Consider the following 26,808-nt stretch of genomic DNA (forward strand, 5'->3'; position numbering starts at 1 on the left):
TACTTTGGGGGTTACAGCACCCTTTAACGGTCAAGCCAGCCGGCCCTTTACTTATGACACAGGCGCACGCTTGGCACTACTTTGTTGATGCATGTGCGGCTACTGCGCACACAATTCACAAACACAGAAAATAATTTTTTTTTTGGTTTGGACTGGAGTGTACTTTGGGGGTTACAGCACCCTTTAACAGTCAAGCCAGCCGGCCCTTTACTTATGACACAGGCGCACGCTTGGCACTACTTTGTTGATGCACGTGCGGCTACTGCGCACACAATTCACAAACACAGAAAATAATTTTTTTTTTGGTTTGGACTGGAGTGTACTTTCGGGGGTTACAGCACCCTTAACAGTCAAGCCAGCCGGCCCTTTACTTATGACACAGGCGCACGCTTGGCACTACTTTGTTGATGCACATGCGGCTACTGCGCACACAATTCACAAACACAGAAAATAATTTTTTTTTTGGTTTGGACTGGAGTGTACTTTCGGGGGTTACAGCACCCTTAACGGTCAAGCCAGCCAGCCCTTTACTTATGACACAGGCGCACGCTTGGCACTACTTTGTTGATGCACGTGCGGCTACTGCGCACACAATTCACAAACACAGAAAATAATTTTTTTTTTGGTTTGGACTGGAGTGTACTTTCGGGGGTTACAGCACCCTTTAACGGTCAAGCCAGCCGGCCCTTTACTTATGACACAGGCGCACGCTTGGCACTACTTTGTTGATGCACGTGCGGCTACTGCGCACACAATTCACAAACACAGAAAATATATTATTTTTTTAGCACTTGGGGGGAGCACCCTTGATGGACAGAGCACCCCCTGGACAACACTACAGCACCCCTTTAGGACTGGGACACTGCACAGGACTTTGGAGTGGACACAGCCCCTATGGAGAACTGACTGCACAACACAGTCCAGCCAGCCCCTTTGGACTTTGAAGTAGTGGACACAGCCCCTATTAACAACAGCAGCACAGCACAACACAGCCAGCCCCTATGGACTTTGAAGTAGTGGACAACAGCAGCACTACACTACACTACACTACACAGCCCTAACTCCCACCCTCCCTCTTCACTGTCCACAGCCGAGTGAGAAAATGGCGCCGACGCGGGTACCTTATATAGGATCCAAAACCCGCGAGACTCGGAAGGCGGGATGATGACGTTTTGCCTCGATTTCAGATCCGAGTCAGGCGGGAAAAGTCGAGCCTGACTCGGATCGGACTCGGATCGGGGGGGCTCGGGGGGGTTCGGATTTCAGAAATCCGAACCCGCTCACCCCTACATGTTATACATACATGGATCCCTGTTACAATGTAGTTACAGTAATTGGGCATATTTTGGTGTCATAGGAATCTGCAGCTATATCAGCATGTTCCACATTATCGTTATTATTTTTTCCAATAACTTGCATAAAGCCCGTTATTGGAAAATACGACATCCTGAACAAATGTTCAAACTGGTAATAAAGTATTTTAAATGGTGCTCACTCTGTCTCATAAGCTGCAAACTTCTGTAGCACAGAATGTTTGATCAGCTGTGTCCTGTTTTCGGAGTGTGTAATACAAAATCTGATAACACCACAGACTGTAAAAACGAAAGCCACAATTGCAAAAGCCGATTGTTTTGCATGGATTTGTTCTCAGTCATTATACATTCCATTTCAAATGATTTTTTTCCACTTGGTAATTCACACCACGAGATAAGCATCTAATTGGGAAACTGCCAGCGTTTAAAATGAACATGTGGAAATGTTCAGCTGATCAAAATACTTTACTAGATTGTTGTGTGACCCATAGATCCAAAATGTAACTAAAAGACTACAGAATGGTGTGGTAATAAGTGTAAGGAGAGGTACATATAGAACATTTGTACATATTAAAATCAGGAAGTTCTATTGCACTATATATGGAATGAAGGGGAAGTGATGTGATTTCTTATAGAGACTGTGCCTGTAAAGTGCCACAAGCATACTTCTGAATATATAAGTTGGGGTCAAATCTCTGCCACCCACAAGGATGCTTAAAATAAAAGCCCTTTATTAGTAATGAGGTCCTGCAGCCACCTTCTATCTCATGGTAGCACCAAAATGTGTTAACAGTACCCTAGGAATATCCATATATAATTCAAATATTAATATCCTAACTAGAGATGTGCGGTTCGGATTTCCTCGGATACGTTCGGATCTCAAAAACGGCATCATATTGGCTGTCCGGCTGTCACATGTTTTGGATAGCCAATAAGAGAAATCCGAACTAATCTGAACTTGCGATAATTTGGCGATAAGAACCGAATAAAACCAAACCCGCACATCTCTACTCCTAACCCTAGGCAAACTTTCCTGTGTGACTGGATCATACAGCTCACCAAGAACATCTTCAATCGGGCTGGACCAATTTGCAATATGTAGCCCCTATCCTTGTGTATCAACACCTTTTTCCCTATAGATTGTAAGCTTGCGTGCCGGGCCCTCTTACCTTTATGTCTGTCTGTTACTACCCAGTTTTGTTCTATTAATGTTGTTTCAAATTGTAAAGCGCAACGGAATATGCTGCGCTATATAAGAAACGGTTAATAAATAAATAATAATAAATAGGGGTGTGCACTGGACACTTTTCGTGTTTTGTGTTTTGGTTTTGGATCTGGATCTTTCTTCGTGTTTTGGATCTGGATTGGTTTTGCCAAAACCACCCTTCCGTGTTTTGGGTTCTGGGTTTTGTGTTTTGGATCTGGATTTTTTCTTAAAAAATAAAAAAAACCCGCTAAAATCACATAAATGGGCCTTTTTTTGTTCCTACGCTATTAATAACCCCAATAACATTAATTTCCACTCATTTCCACTCTATTCTGAACACCTCACACCTCACAATATTGTTTTTAGGCCAAAAGGTTGTACCGAGGAAGCTGGATGACTATGCTAAGCGACACAAGGGGGCGGCACAAACACGTGGCCCATCTAGGAGTGGCACTGCAGTGGCAGACAGGAAGCCAATCAGCGTTATGGTGCCCATTTGCATGTAGCACGAACCCGGGAGATCCGTGCTACATGCATCTGTGTGATTGGCACAGAGCAATGACAGGTCCGTGAGACCCGTCTGTGCTGCTGTGGTAAAAAAAAAAAAAAAAAACCTGTGTAAAAAAAGAAAAAAATGGCGTGCACCCCCCCAAAAAAGAGCAACCAGCCCCGGGCATTAGTAACCCAGTGCTGGGTGTGCTTAAATACAGGGGACAAACGACGTAGGGGTCCCCTGTACTTAAGCACAACCAGCACCGGGCTAGTCAGAACCAGCGCTGGTTGCCAAAATACGGGGGACAAACGACGTAGGGGTCCCCTGTATTCTGCGCAACCAGCTCTGGGCTCTGATCCGGTCCTGGTTCTGGAAATATAGGGGACAAAAAATGAGTAGGGTTCCCCTGTATGTTCCAGAACCAGCACTGGACTTTTTCTAGCGGGGGGCTGATGCCACAGCCAGGGGAGCCCTTTCACCGGGCCCCCCAGCCGCAGCATCAACCCTGACCGCTAGTCAGCCCAGGCCGGGGATCCCTGGAGAGCTGGGGACCCCCCCAATAAAGGGGTCACCCTCTCCAGGGCACCCCAGGCCCAGGCTGATAGCCCGGGGCTATCCCCGCCACCCCTGGTGGCGGTGGGTGGCGGGTTGATTGTGTGGTGTGGTGTAAATAAAGAATATCAAACATTGTCTTTACAAGTAGAACTGCAAGTCCCAGCTAGCCTGCCCCGCATGCTGGTACTTGGAGAACCACAAGTACCAGCATGCAGGGCATTAAGGGCCCACTAGTACCTGTAGTTCACCTGTAAAAAAAATGTTTAAAAAAACACAGGACACACACACCGTGACAGTATAAGTTTATTAAACATACATACACACACACACATGTACACATACTCACCTATGTAACCTGTAGCATCGGTCCACTTGTCCGGTAAAGTATCCCTAGGGGACCTGTGAAAAAAAACATACTCACCATCTCCTATGCGAGGTTCTGTCCTCTTCGTTCCAAAGTAGGCATCCCCGGACTTGGCAAAAAAAAAAAACGAAAACGCGATCCACGAACTTAGTACCGTTCTATAGAACGGTACTTCCCGAATGAGAGCTTAGCGGCGGGGTATCACCATGGAAACCCCGCTGCTAAGCGTTCATTGGCTGAGAGAGGTCATCTCCCGTCTCTCAGCCAATGAACGGCTCCCTCCATTGTAGTCAATGGTGGGAACCGCAGGGTAAACTTTAATAACCTTGCGGCTCCCAGCATTGACTACAATGGAGGGAGCCGTTCATTGGCTGAGAGAGACGGGAGATGGCCTCTCTCAGCCAATGAACGCTTAGCAGCGGGGTTTCCATGGTGATACCCCGCCGCTAAGCTCTCATTCGGGAAGTACCGTTCTATAGAACGGTACTAAGTTCGTGGATCGCGTTTTCGTTTTTTTTTTTTTGCCAAGTCCGGGGATGCCTACTTTGGAACGAAGAGGACAGAACCTCGCATAGGAGATGGTGAGTATGTTTTTTTTCACAGGTCCCCTATGGATACTTTACCGGACAAGTGGACCGATGCTACAGGGTTACATAGGTGAGTATGTGTACATGTGTGTGTGTGTGTGTGTGTGTATGTATGTTTAATAAACTTATACTGTCACGGTGTGTGTGTCCTGTGTTTTTTTTAAACATTTTTTTACAGGTGAACTACAGGTACTAGTGGGCCCTTAATGCCCTGCATGCTGGTACTTGTGGTTCTCCAAGTACCAGCATGCGGGGCAGGCTTGCTGGGACTTGCAGTTCTACTTGTAAAGACAATGTTTGATATTCTTTATTTACACCACACCACACAATCAACCCGCCACCCACCGCCACCAGGGGTGGCGGGGATAGCCCCGGGCTATCAGCCTGGGCCTGGGGTGCCCTGGAGAGGGTGACCCCTTTATTGGGGGGGTCCCCAGCTCTCCAGGGATCCCCGGCCTGGGCTGACTAGCGGTCAGGGCTGATGCTGCGGCTGGGGGGCCCGGTGAAAGGGCTCCCCTGGCTGTGGCATCAGCCCCCCGCTAGAAAAAGTCCAGTGCTGGTTCTGGAACATACAGGGGAACCCTACTCATTTTTTTCCCCTGTATTTCCAGAACCAGGACCGGATCAGAGCCCAGAGCTGGTTGCGCAGAATACGGGGGACCCCTACGTCGTTTGTCCCCCGTATTTTGGCAACCAGCTCTGGTTCTGACTAGCCCGGTGCTGGTTGTGTTTAAGTACAGGGGACCCCTATGTCGTTTGTCCCCTGTATTTAAGCACACCCAGCACTGGGTCACTAATGCCCGGGGCTGGTTGCTCTTTTTTTGGGGGGGAGGACGCCATTTTTTTCTCTTTTTACACAGGTTTTTTTTTTTTTATTTACCACAGCAGCACAGACGGGTCTCACGGACCCGTTAGTGCTCTGTGTCAATGACACAGATGCAAGTAGCACGGATCTCCTGGTCCGTGCGTGCATCTGTGTCATTGAAATACACAGCAGCACAGACGGGTCTCACTGACCCATCTGTGCTCTGTGTCACTGTCAATCACACAGATGCATGTAGCACGGATCTCACGAGTCCGTGCTACATGCAAATGAGCACCATAATGCTGATTGGCTGAGAGCCGTGACAGACGGCTCTGTCAGCCAATCAGCACTTTGCCCATTAAAGGCAAAGGCATTTTTTTTTAAATGGCCGCTCGAGGCAAAACCTCGAGATCCGACAGCAGATCTCGAGGTTTTGCCTCGGGAGAGGGATCCGGGGCAGACAGGGAGATCCGAGCTTGGGCTCGGATCGCCCCGGATCCCCGAAGTTCGGGTGGGTTCGGTTCTCAGGGAACCGAACCCGCTCATCCCTAATAATAAATAATTACATCTCCCACATTGAGCTCCTGTTATCGCATGTGAGAGCAATACACATGAGTAAACTTACCATACATTCAGCTTGGAGTACCCTAATCAATTCACCTCCTCCCATCAGGCAATGTAAACATTTACAAATCTCAAAGAGTCTATCATCTATAAAAGCAGATCCAAGGGGATGTGGTCAATATCCTGAGCGCGGGAATTCCGGCACTCAGAATGCCCATGCCGGAATACGACACCTGTCAGAATCCTGGCATCAGCATCCCGACTGCTTGAATCCCGAAGGCAAGTAACAGGATTAGGAGGGGGGGTTAGCCATAGAGTTAGGGTCAGGCACTAGGGGGAGGGTTAGTGTTAGGCACTAAGGGGGGGAGGGTTAGGTTTAGGGTGCCGGTTGGGGGAGGTAAGGTTCAGGCAATAGGTGAGGAGGTTAGGTTCAGGCACTGGGGAGGGAGAGTTAAGGTTACGGTAGGGAGAGGGGAAGGGTTAGGATACCTACCGACAGGTGTCGGTATCCCAACCCTTTCAGCATTCCAGCGTCTGAGTGCCGGGATCCAGAGCGCTGGCATCCCGTACCCATCCTGATGCAAGTACTCTGTATATAAAGGTGCCCAGATAACTTAGGAACCAAATATTAGCAGTGCCATATCAGAGTAGATAATAGTGAGTGTGAGATACAATTTTGGGGAAGTTTAATCATTTTTATACTACAAACCTAGTTTTGTATTACATCAAACTTTTCACATCCACAGGTCAAACACATGTAAAAGTGGTTCTTGTCTTGACATGCAGCAGTGATTTCATTAACAGACAGTAATGATCAGTTTCGAAACTGCAAACACCCAGCCCAGGACAACTGATGTGTTGTGACATCCTATAACTCCACACACGAAAATTGTCCCAGGCTCAGGTTTGAGTTCATTAAACAGATACCACTCCGGCCTAGTGTAGTCAGCCCTAATATCTAAAGGATAATAACCCATATACTGATAAAGTACATCATATGACCCAGTGCTGTTCAGCGACGCATCTTTGAGCGCAGTGCGACTATGTCATTATGCTAATGCCGCAGATGAGGGGATTCGCACAGAGATGCCCACGGCTGCAACACTAATCTGTCGCTTTGTGTATCAAAGTTGCACCATCTGCCGCACATCGGTCGCACCAGCCTTATCGTGGCACAGAATGTCCGTCTTATCATGGCCACCAAAATCAGCGCAATTGCGACAAAAGTCACAGTCGCTACCAGTGGCATGCCTGCCATACTCCTGCGTCTGACTAGCCGCACCCCTGCTACCACCCGGACACTCTCACTGACCTTGCCTCTCTCTGGTTATAAATAAGTTCCGCGGCTTTCGGCAGTAACCATCGGCATCGACTTAGGGGTATATTCACCAAAGTGCTGAGATGTTCTCCATAGCAACCAATCAGATTCTACTTGTCATTTATCTAGCACCTTCTAGTAGATAATAGAATCTGATTGGTTGCTTATGGGCAACATCTCCATTTCTAAAAACCCACACTTTAGTAAGTATAGCCCTTAGCGTGCGCCTCTGAACACACCGACCTCTCAACACACCTCAAAATACATGAACACCAATCAAAGAACACATCCTACCTATTCATACACCAACAAAAAAAAACATCTAAGGGTCTATTTAGTAAGCAGTGTTAGGAGACAGAGTGAAAAGTGATAAGGTGCCAGCCAATCAGCTCCCAACTGTCACCTCACAGGCTGTGTTTGAGAAATGACAGTTGGGAGCTGATTGGCTGGCACCTTATCACTTTTCACTCTGTCTCTTAACACTGCTTAGTAAATAGACCCCATAAACGCATACCACGCCACCTCACGGCAGCCATGCATTTTCTCTTAGATATTCTTAAAAAATATTTTTTTTCTATTTTTAATAAAAATTGTCTGTACTTGCTCTTTAAGTTATTTAGCTAATTTGTACACAATCTAAGAAATACAAATAAAGACAATGTTTTAGGAACCCTCACAAGGATTTAACAAGCTCATCTATAATCTCTGTGTCTGATAACTTTAAAACTAATCTTCTATCTAGTCTATCTTTGCGAAATGCTTATATTTTATCATTTTTTTTAATAGTCGGTTCCATTGATATCCCAAACCAGTGTATATTTTTAAACAGTGAATGTTCTTGTAATCTGCTATGGAAAACCAACAAAAGGAAAAAAATTGTGTATAATGAAAAATACAAAGCACCTTTCCATTTAGATGGAAGATAGAATAAACAAAGGGCAAAAGAGATAAAATGAAAAAAAAAAAACAAGCTATAAATATGTCCCTGTCAGGCTTCCAAACCACACATTCTGTCATGTTTCTTTGTTTTAAAAATTAATCAAATTGGGCAGACAGAAAAAGGAAATCAGCATTTAACCACTTCAAAGGCAGCTTATTAATTCTGATTGTCACTGGAGAGAAATAGTAAAAACATCCTCAGTTTGGTCACTGCCCAAATATGTGCAGATTGCAGAAAGGAAACAGGCCAAATCACAAGGTCATAAAGAAGGTCACCAAGTCAAAGTTCGCATTTTTGACTGAGGGCAAAGACCATATTTGGCACTTAAGAAACAACTTCAACATCGGTCATTATTTACTTGATGATGTTGTAGGAGTGAATTGCAAAGACACAGACAAACTATCAGTACAGGCTCTGCTGTCTCAGGACTTAAAGGTAAGAAACGCTGCATTTACTACCATAGAGCATCCATGTGGCTGCCATAAAATACACAGAGCATTCCAGTGACAGACATACAGTAGAGAAAGTGACCACCATATAACACCCAAAAACATAACAATGCCCACCATATAATATAAAGAACATCACCATGACTGCCATATAATACAGAGAACATCACCGTGACTGCCATGTAATACAGAGAGCATCATAATGAATGCCATAGAATATAGAGAGTTTCACAGTGACCACCATATGATACAGGGGGCATCGCAGTGACCACAGTATAATACAAACACCAAGACATTGACCGCTATATAATACAGAGAAATTCGTATTGACCATCAATACAATACAAAGAATTTTTATTATTACCATGAACATCATTCTCTGATCACTAATTAATGCACCCTCAAAAAAAATCATTAACTCTACCAATGTCTTCATAACAGGCCCATCCAACGAATGAACCCCTTTACAATTATTACCTTCTTCGTCCCCATTTCTCATTAACCCCTGCTGTATATAATTAATGAATTCCATTTATGTTTATTAATCCCATAATTACCTACCTCCCCTCACTGACCTTCATAATAAAATCCAGCCGCTAGAGCGTATGCGCCGGTCCCGTTGTCTGACAGTTCGATTGCGCAGGTGCCGGGACCGAGCCAAGAAGAGGTGAGTGACCCTCTCATTTTCAGCGGCGGTAGCCCCCCTCATGGAAGAGGGTAGGAGCCACCGCTGATTATTACTGTCTTATTCTTAATATTATCTTCCCTCAACTATGACGCAAACAACACACAAAGGGCTCTATTTATTAACATTATTTTTACTAAAATAAAGTGAAAAAGGGTGTTTTCACACCCTTTTCACATTATTTTAGTATCACCTGTAGTTATTACAGGGCACTTATTTTTAGTAAAGCAGATCGCATTTCCCATAATTGTAATGGGAAATGTGATCCGACCATAGTTACTAAAAATAAATTGTAAAAAAATACTGGGGGAAGCCCTGTGATAATAACGCCACCTGGAGGTGGCGTTATCCAGGGTCTCCCCCGGTTACCGGGCTCCCACTCTGCTCTAACGGGGAGAGCAGAGGCGGGAGCCGGTACCAGTAATCAGCTATGTGGTCTAAGCAGACCGCAAGCTGATTACTGTAAAAAAAAGAAAAAAAAAATTAAACATTTTTATTTTCCTTACCTGAATCCAGGGACCGGTGATCGGGCCTCCGGTGATGGCTCCTCTCCGGTCAGCTGGTCTCCCAAAGTACACTGGGGCCCGGTCATCAGGTGATCGGGCCCCAGAGCAGTATGGGAGATCACCTGATCGGGAAGCCCGGAGAAGATCACCGGTGGCCAGGAGGATGCAGGTAAGTGTAATGAAGGGAGGGGGGGTCGCGGGGGGTCAGCGATCGCGGGGGCGGGGCTTAGCACTGGGGGCGGGGCTTAGCGTCGGTGGGGGGTAGTAGCGGTGGTCAGTCGGCGCATGCGCGGGCTCTTAGTCGCGGTATTTTTTCCGAAAATACCGCGACTAGAGTGCAGATGGGATCCGCAGGGACAGAGCTTTATCGCAAGCTCTGTCCCTGCAAGGGATTTATAGTAAATCCCTGTGATATTGCCTGAATTCGCAATGCGAATTCACTCGGTAATATCACACTACAATCCGCATTCAATATGCGGATTGTAGTAAATAGAGCCCAAAGGGGTATATTTACTAAAGTGAGAGTTTTTAGGAGTGGAGATGTTGCTCATAGCAACCAATCAGATTCTACTTAACATTTAACTAGCACCTTCTAGAAGATAATAGCTAGAATCTGATTGGTTGCTATGGGCAACATCTCCACTTCTAAAAACTCTCACTTTAGTAAATTTACCCATAAGCAGGGCACTGGATAGAAGGAAAAACAATTAACGCTAAAAACTACTGCTCTGCAATCACTAATGAGGAAATGTCTGTTCCTCAAACTTGTGAACAAAGAAAGAACAAAAAAATAATGGTGTTGAGGGAGACAAAAAAGTATTTGCTCAAAAATGGTTACAAACGTTAAAGAAAATAATAATTAGATTTAATTGAAAATAAACACAAAACAAGTCCACAATATAAAAAAAAACCTGGTACTAGACAGTTGATCAATATATATGCTGTCTGTCAAGGGATCTCAGCTGTGGTAATATACAAATGCTAATTTCAGCCTTTCTCTTTTGTTCTAGCTTGGGTCAGACAAGCCCTGAGATGCCAACTTTTAGTGACTGTGGAAGTGTAACTCCGTCGGTGGTTATGAACACTGGGCCTGATTCTGACCCGCTCGCGAGCGCTGAGTGCTCGCAAGCGGGTCGATGGTGCCCAAGTGCGCATGCGCACGACGGAGGCGGCTCCGTCGTGCGCATGCGCGAGACCCAAATAACGACGGCCAAGCCGTCGTTAAGGGTCTCGCACCAAAGGGGGCGTGCTGTCGATGGTGATTGACAGCACGCCCCCTTTGGTGGGCGTGGCTGCCCAGACGGAGGCGTTCCCATGGGAACGCCTACCGACTGGGTCCGGCCCCACTGACATCACTAGTGATGTCAGTGGGAGTGCTTTTGGCTCTGATAGAGCCAAAAGCACTCTTGGGCTTGCGGCAGCTAGACCCTACCGCAGGGTCTCGTTGCAAGCCCGATGGTCGCGATGGTCTTGACCATCGCGACCATCATTTTGGCCCCTCGCATAAGCTGTGGGTGGTCACCCACAGCTATGCGAGCGGACAGGAGGCCGCTCCAATAATAGGTAGGATGGCCCTGATTCAGAGCGAGTGCTCTTGTCAGAGCGTCCGGCTCTGAATCAGGCCCACTGCACAATTGATGCCCACCAGTGACAATTGCATCAGCCTACGGCTGGCGCAGTGACTTCTTCTGAACTCCGGCTAAACATGGCCTCTGTGGTTTCGGCTCTGCATTATGGGTATGCAGCCACGTTCACTGACACATCCATAACACCTCCATGAAATTTACTTATTTTGTGTTCACTCCAGGCCACCTGCCAGACACCGCCCCGGAACGTCCATGGTTTTGATTTGCCGATTCTAATGCCAGCACCTACATGCGCAGCAGCAGACTCTGTGTACTGTCAGTGGAACGCATGTGCCATAGGGGTCTTCCGTACTTCTCACGCATGCGCAGAAGCAAATAATCGCTCAACTGCGCAAACACCGGCATTCGTCCACTTCTGAATCAGGCCCAGTGTTCTAGTCCCAAATTGAGAAGATTTAGGGGTCTATTTACTAAGCAGTGTTAGGAGACAGAGTGAAAAGTGATAAGGTGCCAGCCAATCAGCTCCCAACTGCCATCTCACAGGCTGTGTTTGAAAAATGACAGTTGGGAGCTGATTGGCTGGCACCTTATCACAGACTTATCACTTTTCACTCTGTCTCCTAACACTGCTTAGTAAATAGACCCCATAATCCACTATGTAGCACAATCAGCCAGGAATAATCAGAATCAGTGAATAAATTGCTTAATCAGCAGCTTACTATATTCCCTCTAAATTGGTAACATTGCAATTGCTTCTTGTCTTTTGTTTCATCTGCCTGTAGCTATGTTGAAGACTAGCACTTTGTTTTCCAATGTATTCACATTTCTATGACATTAGATATAAGGTCCCATCCTTCCTGTATGTGATCTAATTTCAGACAGAGAAGAACAGTGGTAGAGGGTCTCCCTCAGCTGTCATAAGGAGGAAGGGTCTTCACAGACGAGGCAGGACAGTGTCATGGTGAGGGTGCTGCGCCACCAAGAACAGAAAGAAGAGTGGTCCTGGAGAATTACCAGGCGGCTCTAAATGCTGCAGATTGCAATTCTATGGCAACCATTGGTTTTCTCCGGGTGCTCCGGATTCCTCCCACACTCCAAAAATATACCGGTAGTTTAATTGGTTCCCAACAAAAATTAACCCTAGTGTGTACAGTATGTGTGGGCATGTGGTAGGGAATATAGAGTGTAAGCTCCACTGGGACAGGGACTGATGCGAGTGGAAAAAATATTCTCTGTAAAGCGCTGCAGAATATCTGTGCGCTATATAAATAACTTGTAATAATAAATAATTCTAGGCACCCTGCAAACTAAATGGAGGTGCCAAGTGCAGCAATGGTGCCATCCTTAGGCCTTGCACGCTGGGCGGCAGACCCTCTGGCACACCCCTAGTTACGGCCCTGGCTGTGCATTCCTGCATGAAGCCTATTGCTGCAGTGCACAGCCCTGGGAAACACCCTATTACTTCCTGTAATGCTGACGACCACTGAACACGTTTGCCTTTCTACAGCTCCCCCTGCTACACCCCCTCCCAAAAAAAAAAAAAAAAAGCTATGGCAAGTAAGATAAAGCCCTGATTCCCTATTGTGAGCTGCCATCCACCCATGAGCTTGTGCTCTGGATGTTCACACACTTTGCACCAGCCTAGTTATGACTCGTGTATTAATGGTGGAACTATAACCGCTTCAAAGAGATATGCAGCATGAGACCCAAGGAGCAGGGGTGGTTTATGAGAGGAGAGGGCCCATGTGTAGTATCCTGTGGGTCTTCCCCTCTCCCCGCCACTGGAGTCGTGGAGTAGACTCCAGCACTATGGCAGGATCTCCTGCATAGATCTCCTGGAATATGGCATCTGTACCATTTTCCCGCTGATTTCTGTGATGCCGATGGAGAGGTAAGTGTAGTCTATGGGTGCAAGGTGTACAGTGTGGGTCCCCTATGACAGATACACCTGTGCCAAGGAGAGCTGCCTGGCATTGCTGATTCTTCATCCTGATGCCCACAGTCTACTCTTCTTCAGGACATGGACTTGCTCAGACTCTTTTTTCACTTTTTGCTATATTTTATGATATAAATGACACATCTGTAAAAACTGCTGTCAGTAAATCTGTAAAAAAGAATTAGTAAAATATGTTTATTACTGCAATGTTGCCAATTCTGGTGGATGAGTGATCACTATACTTCTCTACACCTGCTATTAACACAGCTCATTACAGAGCTTAGTTTGTACCAAGCCTTGGACAGAGATGAAGTGGAGAGAGATAAGGTACCAACCAATCAGCTCCTAACTGTCAGTCTACAGGCTATGCTAAAAAAAATACAGTTAGGAGATGATTGGGTGGTACTTTATCCATCTCCGCTTCAACTCTCTGTAAAACTTAGGCCTGATTAATTAAGGATCGCAACTGCAACAGCGCTCGCAGTTGACCGATTGTGGCATACTGCGCATGCATCACAGTACGCGTGCGCGAAGGCACCACTGCAGTCACATTGCAGTCACACAGAACACGCAGAGCCATCACAGAGTGATTGAGTGGCAGTCAGCGTTTGGAGGTGGTGACTGTGGGGTGGTCGGAGAAACGCAGGCGTGTCTCCGTTTGAACGCCGTTGCAGGGGCGTGCATAAATTAGCCAGTGCGATTGCATAAGCAGCTTGTGTACTCACTGCGTGCAACGAGGATAGTAATTTCTAAGTAAGGTCAGAGCTGCTGTAATTCTGTGTGAGGGGCCAATGGTGCTCCATGCTGCCGATGTTTGTGAAGGTTTGCAAAGTATTACGGATGTGAGATAGCGGTAGTGGGAGGCAGTGGTAGTCTCTATGCTGGCAGTGTGACGGCAATCATTAGCAGATTTTCGCAGCAGACCAGCATGCGATTACAGAGCTGCGATCACAATAGCGATCCATGATGAAGCAGGCCCTTAGTACATCTCCCCCTTAGTATTTTGCAGTGAACATATAAAAAGACAACATCATAAAATGAGAAGAATCCCAGTCACAGTATAGGATCATCCACATATACATTTGGGAATATTAAAAGTTTACTGGCTCTTTGAATTAGAGGATAGCGTTTGAATTAGAGAGTAGCATACAATTTAACATGTTTAATCAGGGCAAGGGATATACTGTAAATCTGCCTTTAATAAGCAGATGGAAACAAGAGAAAAATGAGCTTGACATGCACTATGACACCATTCAGAACGTTGACACGAGAATGTCGACAGGGTCTCAATGTCGTCATTTGACAATGTTGACACACTGGCATAATGTCCACATGTCAACATTATGCATGCCTACAGTGAGAATGTCATCAATACCATCTAACCCTAACCGCAGCCCAACTCTAAACCAAAACTGCAGCCTGTCGACATTGTGATCATGTTGAATTTCTGAATGAAGTTGTCGACATTCAGAACCATTCAACATTACAGCGTGGACAATATGACTGCCTACCATCACACTGTATAGTATAGGCCATAAACTGATATGGAAATATGTAATAAAGTGATTGCATTCCAAGCGTTGCCGTCAGATATAATAAACCTATAACAGATCAGTTCTCTATGGTGCTGAATTGTATAATCGCTTCAACCCGGTAACAGAAGAAAGTCGGCACTTTGAAAATTCCAAAAGGCTTTATTGATTCATATTGAAACACTCATACATCATCATGTATCACAGCATACATTAGCAAAACACAATCACTAACAAAGGGTCTTTACATAACAATACAATTGATGTTCCTGTTCTGCGTTGCATCTGGTCTGTTAGTAGAGGGCATGTGATTGATCACAGTTCACAGTAATTTCCCTAAGATTTACTCATGTAGACTAGGATTACCCCTATGTGTTTTTGTCTGGGTGTTTTCTTTGTTTTGAGCATCAATTGTTAAAGTGCCAGACTTTCCACCCTTTAACTCGTGAGTAATGATAAATGTGTTCCTTCTTGTAATGGTTTTGCTAGTGTTGGGACTGAGGTATAGTTCTGTGCTACAACCAGAGTCTGCGGCACTAGCTTTGCTGGATCTTTAGAAGTTTGGTGGAAATAAATAAAATGAGATTGAATATGATCAATATATACTTAAAAAAGTATAAATATAAAATAAAAGATGGGACCAAATCTATTTGGGGTGCAGGTACTGTTTGAGGGAAGATTTGCTTGAATACATGTGCTGTCAGTGTCCAAGGGTGACTCTAATGTTCAGTGTTCTTGGTGTCCTTTTTATAAGTACAGATAATGATTAAGGGGCCCATTTATCATACACAAATTCTTTTATAACTTGCTGCATATGATAATGATAATGGTGCTCCAGCCAATCAGCTCCCAACTGTCACCTGTTTGAAAAATGACAGTCAGGAGCTGATTGGCTGAAGCACCATTTATCATATGTAACAAGTTTTAAAACCCGTTGCATATGATAAAACTTTTTGGTAAATGGGCCCCTTAGTTTGGAGCCTTGAAAAGCAGTAAAAGATAAAACACAGTGATTTATCGCGTTTCGTTGCTAGTCTGCTACTTCCTCAGTGAGTGAATGGGGATTGCTGTGGTCAGTCTTCCTTTTACCTATCAGAAGTTACATTACAGCATACTATCTTCATCTTCATTCCTCTCTGACATGGGAAATTGGCAGATGTAAGTGTTTCCTCACATGCTTCATCAGCAGATTTGCCAAAGTATTATAATATTTACTTTTTACATGCAAATGAGGTGATATCTAGTGTGAACATTTGGCTTGTGTCAGTATTACGTTTTCTGGATAAAGTAAAGCAAACGACAGCCAAAATAAATCCGCTATGTGACACATATTTCCATGTTCAACATTTCCCTATCTATATTCATATGCAAGAAATATTTTTCTATCTGAAACATGGACACAACCTGATGACCTTCAGATGAACAATTCCATGCAGTGTCTGAACCACTAAATTGCATAGTACACAATCATGTTTCCCCCTAGCAATATCAAAGTTTGGCAGCCTTATAATAATACAGAAATTGTGTGAGCTTCATATCAATGCTACATGTTGACAATATAGAAGCATATTTGATATAATTTCAGATTTCCTCTCCCGCATGATAAAGGTGTCTGTTTGAATTTCTTCCAGATAATGCATTTGGAGGGAATCACAGTCCAATATCTATTGTGTGGTTTAAAGGAATGTGTAGATTGCTACCAATGCTTATTACAAGAAGGAATTCATGTATATAAAAATAAATCTCCCATTTTATTAATTAAAATGAAGGGCCTGATTCACTACGGATCGCTATTCTGCTTATACACACGGAACTGCGTTGCTAATATCAGCGGTGATATGTAAATGTTTGCATTTACATTGCGATCGCAACCTGACATAAGGACGCCCACTTCCCCTTACTCATATCCGTATACTAGGGGAACATAGCAAAACCATCGAGTAACATCGGACCCATATGCACAGTTATTGAAGCCCAGACCTCACTTAGGAATTGCTTAATTCAGGGCACGCTATCTGGTTTCGCAGTGGATAATTTATGCTCGCCCCTGCAACGGTGTTGAAACGCACTGGAATGCCTGTGTCCGCCCGACCACCCCCCGTTACCACCCACAAACGGTACTTCCTGTCAATCACTCTGCCAAATGTGCAGTACGCAACAATTGACCGATTGCGTGCGTATAAGCAACTGCGTTTCTTGCTGAATCAGGCCCTAAGACAGTAGTACCTGTAGTGAATGAATACATCGAATAATAGGTGAATAACAGGTGTGTGCCCACTAATCTTCTATAACATTTTGTGCTTATCCAGGCATTTTATTATTGTTAAAACTACACATCGGTCCCCAAACAGTTAAAATCAATATTAAATCACATATTTATTACACAACACTATAGGGAATCAGTATGTATTACCGCCTGTCGCATGACCGCATCCCGACAGCGGAAGCCCGTCAGGGGTGAAGTTCCCGATCGCTAATTTAAGTAAGTACCACTAACCTTACTCCCTACCCTAGCCCTCCTTTAGGGGTGCCTAACCCTAACCCCCCCTCTAAGTGCCTAAACCTAACTCCGCCTTCCCCGCAGCCTAAACCTAAGTCACCCGGGGGGTGCCTAACCCCAACCTCCTGGGATTTCGACGCATGTCATTACTACCTTGCCGGGATTTGACAGTCGGGAAGCCAGCAGTCGGCATTTTCGACCGTCGGCTTCCTGACTGCATCCCCACTATAGACCAGGTGCATAGCTACAGTGGGTGCGTGGGTGCTTCTTGCCTTAATTATTTCCTTGGCTGGAATTTTTTGGGGTACCTTGCTTCTCGGACGTGAACCCCTTAATCTTAGGGAAGCCAGTATAGAGGATTTATGGCCTGGCGCTTATTCATATATTTGCAAATGTATGTAACTAATACCTCTGACTCTCTATTATCATGTATGATTTAAGTTTTTTTTTGTTGATATTGCTGCAGTGTGCTGGAGGGAATCTTTTTTTTCTGTAGCTCAGTGTAAACCCCGCCCTTTACAAGCACCTGTGTAATGTCATTAAGCTGATATGAGCGACCACCATACTTTTTGTTCTTAATTATTTCCCACCACTTTTCCTTGAACTCTTCAATCTGAAACATCTTTGTAGGTCTTCTCGCATGTTTGAAATTTATAGCCATCTCTTGATTTGATTTAACCACTGTAAATTATATTTATTTTCAATCTGTTGTTTGGAGCGGAATGGGATTGTATTGCCGGTGGCTGTATAGCCGCCGGTTCAAATCCTGACAGCGGCTGGCCAAAGGGAGGAAATCCCAATAGTGGAGGTAAGTACAGCTGACCCTCCCTCTCTCCCCATAACCCTAACCCTATTTTAGGGGTGCCTAAACCTAACCTCCCCTCTAACTCTAACCTCACCCTGTTAGTGCCTAAACCTAACCCCCCCTCCCAACACCCTAAACCTAACCCTCCCGGGGGTGCCTAACCCTAACCTCCCCCCGGGGGTGCCTAACCTTAACCCCTCCTTCTCCTAGCCTAACCCTAACTCTCCCGTGGGGGTGCCTAACCCTAACCTCCCCCTGGGGTGCTTATCCCTAACCCCTCCTTCCCCTAGCCTAACCCTAACCCTCCATGGGGGTGCTTATCCCTAAGTCCCCCTGGGGTGCCCTAAACCTAACCCCCCCCACAGCTAAGAGGACAGGAGCCCATACTTACCTCGTACAGGCCCGCGTCGTTCTGCATTCCGGCGTCGCGATTATGACAGATGTCGGTATCTTGACACCTGTCATAAAGCCCTAGCCGGCACTCCGGCGTCGAGATTGTGACCAGCGGCCGCATAACTACATCCCATTTGGAGCAGCCCATGGTTGTTAAAAGCACGTACAACATGTGAAAGGTTAGAACAGGGCATACTTGCTGACATTTAGCTCCCTCCTTCCGGGAGGGAGCTAAATGTCTGTATACAGTGGGGGACGTGGCCAAGTGATGGTGATGTATTGGGGGCGGGGCCAGGGCTGCGTTATAGCGTCATTGTGGCCCCGCCCCTCTTCACAGTGCCAAGCTTAATGGCATTGCGAAGCAGGGATCGGAGCCACGATGACGCGATTCAGCGTGAATCGCGTCACCGGCTAGCCCCACTGTGGGGGGAAGGGGGGTCCATGGTGATGAGGGGTGGTTGCAGGGGGTGACGGCAGCAGGGAGATTGGCCTACTTTGTCGGGGGGCCGGGAGCACAACCCGATATTTGGGGGACTCCCGGCCATCCCGGGAGAGTAGTCATGTATGGACCAGGGTTATGATATTTTATAAACTTTGGAATTATCTTCGCCTTACTTAATTTAAGGCACATTGGGCTGGTTTGAACTAGAGATGTGCGCCGACCCTTGTGTTTTGGTTTTGGATCTGAATCTGGTTTTGGATTTTTTTCCTTGGTGTTTTGTTTTTCAGTTCTGGTTTTGGATCTGGAATTTTTCTGAAATCACATAAAATGGGCCTGTTTTTGTTCCCACAGTATTATTAACCTCAATAACATTTATTTCCAGTCATTTCCAATCAATTTTGACCACCTCACAATATTATTTTTTTCATCTCGTTAAGGCCAAAAGGTTGCATCCAGCTAGCTGACTGACTAAGCTAAGTGACACAGTGGGCGACACTAACATGTGGCAGTTCAGCTTACATTTTCCAACACGGATACAGTGTGTTATACAGTGTGGGTTGGATACACCAATAGTGCACTTACCGTGACAGCAGCGTCGACAGAGCGGGGTTGCTGACGATGTCCTCAGTACATGGAATGGCAGTGCTGCGGTGCTGGCAGTGTCCTCAGTGCAGGGTACCTGCGGTGTCAGCAGTGCCAGTGGTGTCTTCAGTGCAGGTTTGTAGCTGTGTCAGCAGTGAGGGAGTTGCTGACGGTGTCCTCAGTACATGGAATGGCAGTGTCCTCAGTGCAGTGTACCGGCGGTGTCGGCAGAGCGGGGGTGCCAACAGTGTCCTCAGTGCAGGTTTGCTGACTTTGTCGGCAGTGCAGCGGGGGGTGCCGGCAGCAGGTGTGTTGGCAGCGGAGGGTGCAAGCAGTGGGAACCAGCGTCATCTTCTTTTATCCTTGCATCCAATGGGCTTAACGCTGATTAGCTGAGAGCCGTGACAGACGACTCTGTCAGCCAATCAGCGATTTGCCCATTGAAGGCAAATGGATCTTTAAAAATGGCCACTCGAGGCAAAACTTCGAGATCCGTCAGAGGATCACGAGGTTTTGCCTCGATTAGGGATCCGTTGCAGGAGGAGAGATCCGAGGGGTACCTCGGATCGCCCCGGATCACCTCTAGTTTGAACTGGAAGCAAACTGAAAAAAACTTCACCTCAGAAACGTCATGTTGCACTGTAAGAGGGGCATATTTAACATGTGCAGAGAGAATTAGAGATGGAAGGAGCGTGCCCTACCTGAACTCTAAATTGCAGTGTAAAAATTTAATTATCCAGCAATCTTGGGCTATATGCAAAAGCAGCCAGTATTTAGCCTGCATGCAAAAAATATAAATTAATTTACACACATTGAGAGCCCTAGTAAGCAGTGTGGAGGTAATGTAGGAGGGTGGCCTAATCGTGCTGGTATGGCCATGCCCATACAAAAAACATGAAAAACTACACTCCTTTCAGCCAGAAGCAGATCCGCCATGCTCCTCCAAAAAGTCCGGGAGCGGGTAATTAGTACCCACTCCCTCCCCATCTCTGCGTTCCTGGCACTGCTTGCAAAATTGTTTATTTTAGTGTAAATTTACTCCTTATTTTTGCTTTATTCCCAAATCTGATTCAGCTCCGTTATGCTTTATGTGCCTGATTCAGATTTTGGAATAGAGTAAGATAGAGCAAATAACTGTGCACCTGGACAAACCATGTAGCAATGCAAGGGGTGCCAATACATACATTTCTTTGCATGCAGTGTAAATACTGGCTCCTTTTGCATGTTGCCCACACCTGCTGGACAGTTTTATATTTCCACTGCAATTTAGATGTCAGGTGATCCGACTGATTGGTACGATTTGCCTGCTATATCGCACCGTGTAATGCCCTGGGTCGTACATCGCACCCCCTGATCTTTCTGCGGGACCAACTGATCAGGGGATGCGATGTGCGATCCCATGGATTGCTATGCGGGTGAGGGAGGGGGGAGCCAGCATATTGGGTGGTCGGCCGCCCGCATGCACCGTGTGTGGGGAACACCCGTGGGCCGACGGATCCCCTGTCGCTTTGCACGGTGCCGGGTATGGGGTCCTTATCTCTTTCTGCACGTTTTAAATCTGCTCCACCTGCAGTGCAACATGGTTTTACCACGATGCACAGCTACTTGCTCTATCTTACTCTATTCCCAAAGCTGAATCAGGCCCTAAGGGCGGGATGTACACCACACGGTTAATCACCGCACCAATACTAATTGCATTTTTACTAACATATGCGATTAGTATTGCAAAGGACAGCTCTAGCGATAAGAGCTGCCCTTTGCGAAGCTGCCGCCACCGGGTGAGGTGGTCTCCCTGAGTCTACTCCCCCTCCGAGCCCCGATAGCTTCCTGCTGGTGACCTCTGCAGGGAAACCCGGGCTCCTCCTCCTCCCTGCACCCGGAAGAAGAAGAGGAGAACAAGATGGGGGACCCAGGAGGAGCACGCTGAGGCTGAGGTGAGGGGGACCGGCAGCGAGAGGTGCTGGGTGACTGTGGGGTGGCGAAGCGGCGGGGAGCGGGATGCGGTAAGAAGCCCATAGGCTTTTATAAGGTAACGCCAGAAAAACCTGGCATTACCCTGCGAATTAAAATCGGGCGGCCGGGACTCAGTACATGCGGTAAAAATCCATAAAACGGGGTTCTTACTGCATTTTTCCTTTAGTACATCCCGGCCTAAGTCAGATGAACTATGGCTTACTTTTAAATAAATTCTCTTAATCAGCACTAATGAGTCAATTAAGCTTTGAAAGGGACACATGGAGGCTTATACCATCTACCATCTCACCTCTCACACATTCCATCAGTTTTGAGCCATTGCCAGTGAGCCAGCTGTGTTTGAACACACCTCCCTGCCTATGGGTAATCACACTGTACATCTTCAATACATCTCACCAGGGCCGTAACTAGGGTAGTGCGACCAGTGCCATGGCACAGGGCACCACAGGGCAGGGTTCGCTGTTTGAGACTGTCAATTTTGCTGTTTATTATCATTCTCACTTGTAGCTTCCTCTTCTTTTATCCCCAGCATCTCCTGGCCTCCACTATCTCTTCCCTGGCCCTTCCCCATGAGGTCATGGCCCTTTTTCAGGTAATCTATCTTATGTCCCTATTTGAGAAATGGGGGGGGGGGGTGGGCGCCAATGCTCTCTCTGGCAAAGGGCACCAAAAAGTCTTGTTACGGCTCTGCATCTCACCACTGTATAGCACAAGTCTGAATGCACAATTGACATTCCAAGGGACAGACTATCCTTTTTTTTTTTTTTTAACTTTGTTCCTAGTTTGACATTGTTAGGTTAGAGAAGTCCTTTTAGATGAGTTATATGGGTATATATCAATTGTACTTTTTTATGTCATTTAAGTTTTATAATAAAATATTTTTATTATTATAAAATTTGACTCTAGTTCAGAGGTTCCCAAACGTGCCCTCACGGCTCCCAACAGTTCAGGTTTTAGAGATATACCTGGTTGAGCACAGGTGGTTATATCAAATTGACTTTGGTACTAATTAAATCGCCTGTGCTCAATCATGGATATCTCTAAAACCTCAACTGTTGGGGAGCCTTGAGGGCCACGTTTGGGAACTTCTGCTCTAGTTGTTAATTCACAGAAGGGATGAGCGGGTTCGGATTTCTGAAATCCGAACTTCCCCGAGCCCCCACGATCTGAGCCGGATCCGAGTCAGGTTCAAGTTTTCCCGCCTGACTCGGATCTGACTCAAACACTGGCTGTAGACAGTGAAGTCCATAGGGGCTGGCTGGGCTGTGTTGTGCAGTCTGTTGTCCATAGGGGCTATGTCCACTCCAAAGTCCATAGGGGCTGGCTTGGCTGTGTTGTGCAGTCTGTTGTCCATAGGGGCTGTGTCCACTCCAAAGTCCATAGGGGGCTGGCTTGGCTGTGTTGTGCAGTCTGTTGTCTATAGGGGCTGTGTCCACTCCAAAGTCCAAATGCAAAAAAAAATATTTTTCTGTTTGTGTGCGCTGTAGCTGCACGTCCATCAGCAAAGTAGCGCCAAGCATGCGCCTGTGTCATAAGTAAAGGGCCGGCTGGCTCGTCTGTTGAAGGGTGGTGTAACCCCCAAAGTGTGCTCCAAACAAAAAAAAATCTTTTTCTGTGTTTGTGACTTGTGTGCGCTGTAGCCGCACGTGCATCAACAAAGCGGAGCCAAGCTTGCTCCTGTGTCATAAGTAAAGGGTCGGCTGGCTCGTCTGTTGAAGGGTGGTGTAACCCCCAAAGTGCGCTCCAAAAATAAATAAAACAATGTTTTTCTGTGTTTGTGATTTGTGCGTGTTGTAGCCGCACGTGCATCAACAAAGTAGCAGCGCCAAGCGTGCGCCTGTGTCATAAATCAAGGGCCGGCTGGCTCGTCTGTTGAAGGGTGGTGTAAGCCCCAAAGTGCTGGAAAAACAACAAAAAACATTTTCTGTGTTTGTGTGCGCCTTAGCCGCACGTATATCAATTTCAATATCACATAAATGGAAGACAAAAATTTGTCCGATAAAAATAAAATAGGGAAAGGTCAAGAACCACTTCCTCCTAGTGCTGAAGCTGCTGCCACTAGTCATGACATAGATGATGTAATGCAATCAACGTTGTCTGTCAAGGCCGATGCCCAATGTCATAGTAGAGGGCATATAAAATCCCAAATGGCAAAGTTCAGGAAATTGGCCTTAAAAATGAAATTTAAATCGTCTGAGGAGAAACGTAAACTTTCCAATATGCCATTTACATTACGACACGGAGTGGCAAGGAACGGCTAAGGTCCTCCCCTATGTTCATGACTAATGGTTCAGCTTGACATGACGATGGAAGCCCTCCTCACGCTAATAAAATCAAATGTGTTTAGCTGGCAAAAGCACAGCAAAGAACTGTGCGTTCTAATTCTAAGAAGATATCACAAATCCCCATGGAGAGTCCAAGTGTGGCGACGGTTGCGATGCCTGACCTTCCCAACACTGGATGGGAAGAGGTGGCTCCTTCCACCATTTGCCCGCCCTCTGCAAGTACTGGAAGGAGCACCCACAGTCCACTTGATGATATCCAAATTGAAGATGTCACTTTTGAAGTACAACAGGATGAGGATAATGGTGTAACTGGCACTGAGGAGGAAGTTAACGAGAAAAAGGAGGGGGATTTAACCCCTATTGTTCCTCAGCACACTGAATAGTACTTGCAACAATATATGAAGACTATATGGTCATAGAAATTCAGAGATATTAGTTGCATGCATTTGCAAATACATGGAAAGCTGCTAGACCTCGTCACGGCTTCTCTGTCACTAGCAGTCCCTAACATTAGGAGGTTCACGTCCGGGGCGCAGTGCACCCCGAAAAACGTCCAGCCCAGGACCCCCCCAGGGCATCACACGAAAAATGGAAAAAGAGTGACAGTGCAGTGTAAAGTATAGAAGTGTAAGGCTAATTAATGAGTGTTGGAAAAAGGGGTTAAAATATATGTGAAATATTACATGAAAAAAATACAAACATAATATGTGATGTAAAAAGCAACTATGTGTATTAAGTGGTGATGCCATGAGGGGGCCCAGCCAGACCAGCCCCGGGAGGAAGTTAACGAGGAGGATTCTGATGGTGAGGTGGTTTGTTTAAATCAGGCAACGGGGGAGACAGTTGTTGTCCATGGGATTTTTTAATGACCATGACCATCATGGTCATGCCTGGGCAGAAGACCAAACATTCCACCTCTTTGGTCTGGAAATATTTCTATCAAAATCCGGACAACTGTTTTGCGATATGTACCATATGTAAAGGTGGAATAAGTAGGGGTAGGGACGTTAACCACCTAGAAACTTCCTCCCTTATACATCACCTGCAGCGCGTTCATAAAAAGTTACTATCAAGTTCAGAAACTGTGGCTAAGACCGTAAGCAGTCCAGGGACACCTAAATCCCTTTGTCCTGTTGTATCCAAGTGCCTGCAAACCACACCGTCAACTCCCTCCTCGTCATTTTCCTCCTCAGTCAGGATCAGAAGTAGTCCTGCAGGCCATGTCATTGGCATGACTGACTCTCCTATCCGGGATTCCTCTGGAGGATCCTGCATTGCTACGCCTACTGCTGCCGTTGCTGCTGTTGTTGGTGCTGGGAGTCGTTCATCATCCCAGAGAGGAAGTTGGAACACCACTACTTCTTTTACTAAGCAATTGACCCTCCAACAGTCCATAGTGAGGAGGATGAAGTACGACAGCAATCATCCTGAAGCAAAGCGGATAACTGAGGCCTTGACAGATATGTTGGTGTTAGAAGTGCGTCCGGTATCCGCCATTAGTGCAGTGAGATTTAGATAATTAATGGAGGTAGTGTGTCCCCAGTACCAAATCCCATCTAGATTCCACTTCACTAAGCAGGCGATACTGAGAATGTACAGAGTCATCAGAAAAAGTGTCCTTAGTGTCCTAAAAATGTGGTTGTACCCAATGTCCACTTAACCACGGACATGTGGAAAAGTGGAACAGGGCAGACTAAGGACTATATGACTGTGACAGCCCACTGGGTAGATGTATCACCTTATGCAGCAACAACAGCAGCGTCACCAGTAGCAGCATCTCAGAAACGCCAGCTCGATCCAAGGCAGGCTACGCTGTGTATCACCGGTTTCAGTAAGAGGCACACCGCCGACAACCTCTTAGAGAAACTGAGGGAAATCATCGCCCAATGGCTTACCCCACTTAGACTCTCCTGGGGATTTGTGATATCTGACAATGCCACCAATATTGTGCGGGCATTATATCTGGGCAAATTCCAGCACATCCCATGTTTTGCTCACACAATAAATTTGGTGGTGCAGAATTTTCTGAAAAATGACAGGGGCGTGCAGAAGACGCTTTGGGTGGCCCGAAAAATCTCTGGCCACTTTCACCATTCAGCGACTGCATGCCGAAGACTGGAACGCCAGCAAACACTCTTGAACCTGCCCTGCCATCACCTGAAGCAAGATGTTGTGATGCGGTGGAACTCAACCCTCTATATGCTTCAGAGGATGTAGGAGCAGCAAAAGGCCATTCAAGCCTATACATCCACCTATGACATAGGCAAAGGAGGGGGTATGCACCTGGCTCAAGTGCAGTGGAGAATGATTTCCGTGTTGTGCAAGGTTTTCCAGCCCTTCGAACTTGCCACATGTGAAGTCAGTACAGACACTGCTAGCCAGGTCATTCCCCTCATCAGGCTTTTGCAGAAGCAGCTGGAGAAAGTGAAGGAGGAGCTAAGATGGAGCGATTCCATTTGGTATGTGGGACTTGTGGATGAAGCCCTTCATTCGCTGTGCCAGGATTTGAGAGTGGTCAATCTGTTGAAATCAGACCACTACGTTCTGGCCACCGTGCTCAATCCTAGGTTTAAAGTCTACGTGGTGTCTCTCTTTCCGGCCGACACAAGCCTGCAGAGGTGCAAAGACCTGCCGGTGAAAACACTGTCAGCTGAAGCGGAACGTGACACGTCAACAGCTCCTTTTTTATTTTCTCCTGCAACTGGGGCTGCTAGGAAACAACTTAGGTATCCTAAGCAACCCGCTGGCAGTGATGCAGGGCAAACAGGACCAAGTTTGGACATCTGGTCTTGACTGAAGGACCTGGCAACAATTTCTGACATGTCTACTGTCACCACATATGATACTGTCACCATTAACAAAATGGTGGAGGATTACATCAGTGACAGCATCCAAGTAGGCATGTCAGACCGTCCGTACCCATACTGGCAGGAAAAAGAGGCAATTTGGAGGCCCCTGTACAAACTGGCTCTATTTTACCTAAGTTG

Source organism: Taudactylus pleione, unplaced genomic scaffold, assembly GCF_031769625.1.
Source record: "Taudactylus pleione unplaced genomic scaffold, aTauple2 ptg000139l, whole genome shotgun sequence".
Classification (NCBI taxonomy): Eukaryota; Metazoa; Chordata; class Amphibia; order Anura; family Myobatrachidae; genus Taudactylus; species Taudactylus pleione.